Source organism: Epinephelus fuscoguttatus, linkage group LG2 (assembly GCF_011397635.1).
Source record: "Epinephelus fuscoguttatus linkage group LG2, E.fuscoguttatus.final_Chr_v1".
In the NCBI taxonomy this organism is placed as follows: domain Eukaryota; kingdom Metazoa; phylum Chordata; class Actinopteri; order Perciformes; family Serranidae; genus Epinephelus; species Epinephelus fuscoguttatus.
Genome location: NC_064753.1, coordinates 18184751 through 18191631, shown reverse-complemented (window position 1 = coordinate 18191631; position 6881 = coordinate 18184751). Strand labels below are relative to the sequence as shown.

At 42.8% G+C, this 6881-nt stretch overlaps 2 non-coding genes across 2 annotated transcripts; both read right to left on the bottom strand.

Moving 5' to 3' along the window:
* Positions 1-1090: 1090 nt before the first annotated feature.
* trnae-uuc (transfer RNA glutamic acid (anticodon UUC)) lies at positions 1091-1162 on the bottom strand. Its single transcript has one exon. It is a non-coding gene; the product is annotated as a tRNA-Glu (tRNA).
* A 1702-nt stretch (positions 1163-2864) lies between these two features.
* On the bottom strand, positions 2865-2936 carry trnae-uuc (transfer RNA glutamic acid (anticodon UUC)). The gene has a single exon. It is a non-coding gene; the product is annotated as a tRNA-Glu (tRNA).
* Positions 2937-6881: the final 3945 nt, after the last annotated feature.

The following is a 6881-nucleotide window of genomic DNA, read 5'->3' as shown; positions in this document are numbered from 1 at the left end:
GTCTGTTTCCTGAGATGGAGCAACCGCGCTGTCTGTCTGGCACCAACAATCATAGCACGTTAAAAAGTTGTCTGGGTGAGACGTCTCTCTCACTTAAATGTTTATGGGCCAGCAGTTTTTTCATGACTGCTTTGTTTGTTTGTTTTTAAAGTTTGAATGTCTGACACAAGCTTGAATGTTTGAGTGCTTGTTGGTTTGATTATAGTTGTTTGGAACAATGTTTGCTTTCAATTTTATTTTATGTTTTCAATGAGTCAGTTGCATCTTGACATTTACTCGTGTAATTTAGAGTAGTGTTCAGAATAACTCCATAATGGAGGAAATTAGCGTAACTTCATATCATTTTGCAGTTATACAGGACAGCATCGGCCACTTACCCCAGACTACATGCTACAAACCTGATCCAACTGGCAACTGGCCAGTTGGACCTATAGACAAGCATTACTGTGGACAAATGTCAGAGGGCTTCATAGTAGGTTCCCCAAGCAGTTAAGGGTCTGGTGCCTTATTCGGGGACTGCCCATTGGTCCAACTGCCTGAATGCTATGTCCCATTGGACCAAAAACTCTTTTCTCCAGCAGCATCCAAAAAACAAATGGCCATTGCTCTGAAATCCCATTTCTCAAAAAAATAAAAATACCTGCAGTCAGACATCCAAAGCAAACCAAGCATTGTATGTTTCTGTAAACCACAGATATGTTACATTTGTCAACAACGCTGTGGCGAATGTGTGGTCAGGTGTAGGCACAAAAACTACATGGTTATAGCAAGAAAAAGATCATGTTTTGGCTTAAAACACCTACATTTGGTGGCATAAAACTTGCTGGAAAGGCAGGGACAGGGTGGTGAAAACTGCCAGAGATGGTGGCTCAAAGGCTGCTAGGAAATGCCATGAAGGGACGGTAAAATTCCTTAAGATGAGTGGGTCACATGTCGCAAAGGGTGTGTTAACTTTTGGGAAAACACCTTTTTAAGCCAATCTTTTGGCGTCAGAACAGCAAGACAACCCCACGTCAAGGGCAATTACTTGAGGGTTCTCAGGGCTCCTTAGTAAAGGAAGTGAACTTCAACCAACTTTTCATAAATACTGTTCCCATACCGGGAGTCGAACCCGGGCCGCCTGGGTGAAAACCAGGAATCCTAACCGCTAGACCATATGGGACTGATGTCTTACAACAATATCAATATCTAACACGCCATACACATGCCAAGTTTCTGACAGTCTTATATTTATTATTGTCAATGTAAGGTGCAGAAGGCACACTCAAAAGCACCATTTTTAAGGGTTAGACAGCTGCCCTGAGATTAAAAAAAAAACTTCTACAATGCAGCAGCTCTGCATGCCATGTGACAAGGAACAATCAAGCAGATATTTTCCCTTTCTCTTGTAAACATCAGTCTGTGTTAACTATGGAGAAGAAGTTGAATACAGGGCCACCCAGAGCTTTAAATCTGTCCCACGAATAATATTTTAATATACACAAAAACAGTGCCTGCAAGACGATCAGCTCCAAACTCAAGATGCTATGATGTGGTGTTGGTTATGGTTGCTTAGCAACGTCAGGTGCAACCTGCCTCTGAGCCCTTGAAAGTTGGCACAAAGTAGCAGTCAGTACTTGACCTCATGTTTTCCAGGTGGTAAAAGATGCAGCATGTATATTAGCACTAACTGTCCTGAGAAAAAGTGTTGTTGCTGTCAGAAATGCACATTTTGAAAAACAGATATTTATGTAGTGTAATATGGTGGACATGTTGACACGTGCAGGAAATCACAGGTGTAATCAACTTGCTATGGCAAGTCAAAATGAATCTCTAATCTTGGTGCCTCTCCTGTTACATTTAACCACAGTATGCTGAGAAACCCACCCTAATGGTTTTGTGTTTTTGGCCCACAGAGCACATGCATTAGAGTCTCTCTATGGCTGAGCTGGCTGACATCCTGCTGGCTCCCCGCACACATGCAAATGAATGTCCTCACACAACTCTTTGAGACTTCTTAAGTTTTATTGGACCTAATGGCTCAATTTTTTATTCTGCACAGAGGTGTGATGCGCTGAAAATTCATGCATCCCTTACAGCTTTTCTTTTGCAATATTACACAGGGGAAAAACTCTTTTGGGTCAGAGGGTGTCACATGACCTGCAACTCAATGGTTCAGAAGTGTCAAATGACCCAGCACTGTTCCTTGGGGCTTACTTTCGTAACGCTCACACTGTCTGATTTTCTAGGCCTATAGGGCTCAACAACATCACTAAAGCTTAAGATTTCTTTTAGCTAAAAAGTGGATGTACTGTGCACTGCAACAGAGGGCCTTGAAAAAAGAAGGCCAGGATGTTACACAAAACACTCCTGCACCAATTGTTAAAAATACACCAATGTACATACAGTGTGTACAAAAGCACACGCTGACACAAAGTTCTATACTTCTGAGAACCTTTATAGACAAAACTCTTCCTAACCCTAACCATCAAAACTACGGCTAACCCCAACCCTTAGCCTCACCTTAGCACTGTGGTGAAGGTGTGGTCAGGGTTGGTTTACGTACAAAAACTACTTGGTTATGATTAGAGAAAGATCATGTTTTGGCTTGAAACACCCATGTTTGGTGACATAAAACTTGCTGGAAAAGCAGGGAGGGGCAGTGAAAACTGCCAGAGGTGGTAGCACCACACAGGGACAGGGAACACCCCAATGATCAGTTGCCCACATGCTGCAAAGGGTGAGTTAACTTTCAGGATGACAGGTTGGTGACACAATTTTGTGTCCTCGGAACAGTATCATCACAACTCTGAGTCAAGGTCACCTCCTTGAGGGTACTTGGGGTTTCTTCTGAGTGAGCTACAATTACCATTTCATAAATGTTGTTCCCATACCGGGAGTTGAACCCGGGCCACCTGGGTGAAAACCAGGAATCCTAACCGCTAGACCATATGGGATTGGTGTACAGGCAAATTAACACAACATTCACATGCCATGTTTTCTACGGCACCATGTCAGTGGCCTATAAGTGCAAAAGGCACACTCAAAAGCACCTAGCTTGCCCCGAGTAGTTGGGGGTCAACATACTGGCTCTGGGCAGCAGTGGCTTAATCCATGGGGACATAGGGTCACCAGCTCAAGTCCCTGTTCGGACCAAATATGGAGCATGAACTGGTAACTGGAGATGTGTCGGTTCCCCCCTGGGCACTGCTGGGGTGTCCCTGTCCATGGGAAGCCCCCTTGCTCTGACATCTCTCCATTTAATGCATGTATAGGTCCCGTTTGTGCATGTGTGTGTATTTCGGGCATGTAAGTGTATATCGGGGCATGTGTATGTATGTCTTGTATGTCTTTTTTAACCTGTGAGTTTTTAATAGTTTAATCTCGTAATATTACAACTTTTTTCTTGTAATATTATGACTTTATTCTAAAAATCAAGTATTTTTTCAATATGGCCCCTTGTCGTAGTGTGGACATGATCGTCATTACAAATAACCTTGTCCTCCAGACCTCCCAACATTACTAACGTTACATGGTGAGCCAGTGAAAGTGTACAAGAATCTGAAGGGCTATAAATATTTTTTGTGTAGTTGGGTCGACGACTGAAATGACTGCCTCCTTGTTTTTTTTGCAGGTGAGTAAATATGCTTGAGTATAACTGTCTTTTATATATATCTTTAACTCTGCACATGGATGCACCACTGCTGGGCAAATGTTACTAGCCAACGTTAGCTAAATTTAGCCACTATTGTTAATGTTTTTATTTTTTTTTTATGTTCCCATGGGTCTGGTGATAGCTAAAAACACAGAGAGGTTTGAACAGCACATTGTAGCTCAAGGCATGTTTAACACAATGCCGTAATGTTTACGTGAAAAATTAGCCAACTCTGCTCCTCCAAACTGAAGATGGAGGTTTTTCATCTACATCTCTGTGTGTTTTTTTTCTTTACGTCTCCCTTTTACGTCCTAAGATTTTCGGGACTAACATTGGCCCTTGTTTTGTCACAATTGTATCAATGGGAACAGCTGTAAAAATAGACAGTTGTACAGTGTTGGCAGTCCTTGCCTCCAGTTGCCCGCCCTTCATCTGGACAGTGCAACAATGTATGACATCATATGCAAAGATATGCTATTCAAACACGTACAAATTCTACATATTTTTACAACTGGATGTCCCTCTTCACAGACAGGGAAGACACAACAACAGTCTGTCTGTCTCATCACCTACCTTTCTCTGCCCTCAGTCATTTCTCTTCCATCTTCCATTCATCAGCCTCTCTCCCTTTCTTCCTCTGCGTATGTCTCTCTTCCACTCTCCTCTCCCTCCTCCCACTCCACTGCTGAAACAATCATCAATTACCCTTATCCCTCTGTGTTATCCTTCTCTCAATCTCCCTCCATCTTCCCAGCCCATCCAGCGAGTGGTTCCTCCTGGTTGGCTGCGGGCCACCCAACCCCGTCCCTGTCAGTCACCCTGCTCCCGGTAGCTGAGAGGAGACTGACAGCTCCATGAGCAAATCAATAATAATCTTCAGCCAGTGTAATCCTATACCTGAGGATATCCCTGAGCGCACCCACAGCTTCCTGGTTTTGCTCACTGTTTCACATGTTCTGATTAGCATATTCAGCGTAGCTATGCAGAAATGAGGAGGCTCAGGAAAAACAGAGGGTGAAGCTGAGTGTGATGTAGACAAACAAGCCAAATTATGGGAAAATCAGGATGTACTGTGTGTACATAGTCTCCAGCACACAAGTCTGTTTTGTGTGCTCATACATGGTAACACAAGAATACACGCTGGTAGACTCACACCGTCCTGTCCTGACTGTCACTGAGGCTAAGGTCATCTGGTTTGATGTATGAGCAGACTCATATGACAACCTTCATATAACTCCAACCTCTTTCCTCCCCAAGAAAATTAACAGGTAGGGCTGAAGGACTGAAGGAGAAGACGTGATCTTGCTCTTGTCTCATAAAAAAGAAACCATAACTAGAAGGGCACCTGGACAGCGCAGACCTCCACCAAGGCCAATAGACCAGTCTGTATGACATGCAAATCTGTAAGTACAACCACTATATATGTCTGGACATACATTATTTCCTTAATATTCCAGGTACCGTTATTATAAACAATTCACATCTGAATATGAGTAGAAGTATAATTGGTTGGTTACCATAGCCACACCTTAGTTTGAGAAAAAAGTGGCATCACAAACATCAGGTAAGATAACATTACAGTGTGCGTGGAATATAAATGATCTAGCAAGCTGGCTAACTTGTGTTGGCGTATATGGCAATGTATATATTGTGTGAGATGTTGTTCACTGAGCACGTTCACACAGAACTAAGTAGTATTACAACAAACCTACGATAAACTGCAACTTTTTTATCTTTTAAGGGGCCAGTGTGTAATATTTGGCATGGTTTATTGTCAATCTGAATCTGAATCTGAATCTTCTACCCATTAATATGTTTATATAAGTGTATAATCACTATAAAATAAAATTAGTTTGGTTTTTGTAGCCTTATAATTATGCTTATATACTATATATATATATATATGTATATATATATATATATATACATATATATATATATATAGCAGGGCCTTGCTTTAGAGAGGTCGCCATCTTGCGCCGCCATGTCTGTACGGCAGACCGAGTGGACAATCCAGCCAGCCAGAGAACGCGTTTCGCGTGTATAAATGAACCAACGAAGACAGTGGAAGGAAGAGGGAGGAGGAAACAGCAGAGAGTGTTAGTAGTTCGTCGATAGAGAGTAGTGAAAAGTTTTTTTAGTTATAAAGTTTGCGAATGGACCACACTTACCACGCAACAGGAGAGAATGAACCCGAACCGTCATCTGTGAGGAAAAGAAGACGCAACTTCACTCCTTGTGATGCACTCTCTGCGGCGCTTTTTCTCCTGGTGATATATCTCCCCAATGATGGTAGCAGTAGCACCGAATCCCATTCTGTGCATTCAGCCTCTCTTCTCGCCCGCTCAGCATCAAACACATGGAGTTCCTCATCTGTATGCTCCGGCTCAAACAGGTATGGCTCTGGGTCTGTGTCCGCTACAAGAAACTCTTCAAAATTGCGTTCAAAGTCGTCCATTGCAGCTACTATAGTCCGGAGATATCAGCTAGGCTAAATAAACAGCTGAGCTCTGTTTACAGACTACGCTGTCAGTCAGTGTGCGGGCTGGAGCTTGGCGGAGCAGAGAGGGGAGGGGGGTGCCCACTCAGTATGGTAAATGAGTATGTGTGTAAAGTTATGAAGTGTGTCTGTTACGCTAGAAGAGTCAGAGTTTGGGACGGAGTGGAGTGTTACCGGAGTTTCTGGAGTGCTCAAATAAACGGGCCTTTTTCCCGAACGCTCCTCTGGTCTCCTGCTCATGAGGGATTCATTACAATATCGTAACATGGTTTAGATTTCTAAATAAACATTCACCTCGTCACTAGACCTACTCCTGAAAAACTCGTGCCCAAGGCTTTTTGTCCCTATGAGGCTGCCGTCATTTACCCGACGGGAGGGGTGAGCGAGTGAGCCCTTCAATCTAGAATTTGACCACTGATGTCACTGTTTTCAACCCATTTTACACACTGGTCCTTTAAATTGACAAACATATATGTAAGCTATGGCACAATTCAAAAGGGGTTAAAAAATATTTCTTCCTAGCTGGTCACTTGTCTCCATATTGAACTTTACTAACATGGACTGCATTTAAAGATGTATTGCGTGTATTTCCCTGATGTTAACAAAAGTGAAAAATAATTTGTGTATCCACCCCAGTGATTCAGATCCACTCCAAGGTGTAATGGGTTTGTCTTTGGTCCATACTGCAGACGTAATACAGATTAAGTCTCTGTGCCTGACTTTTATTTCTGGCCCTTCTCTTCATCT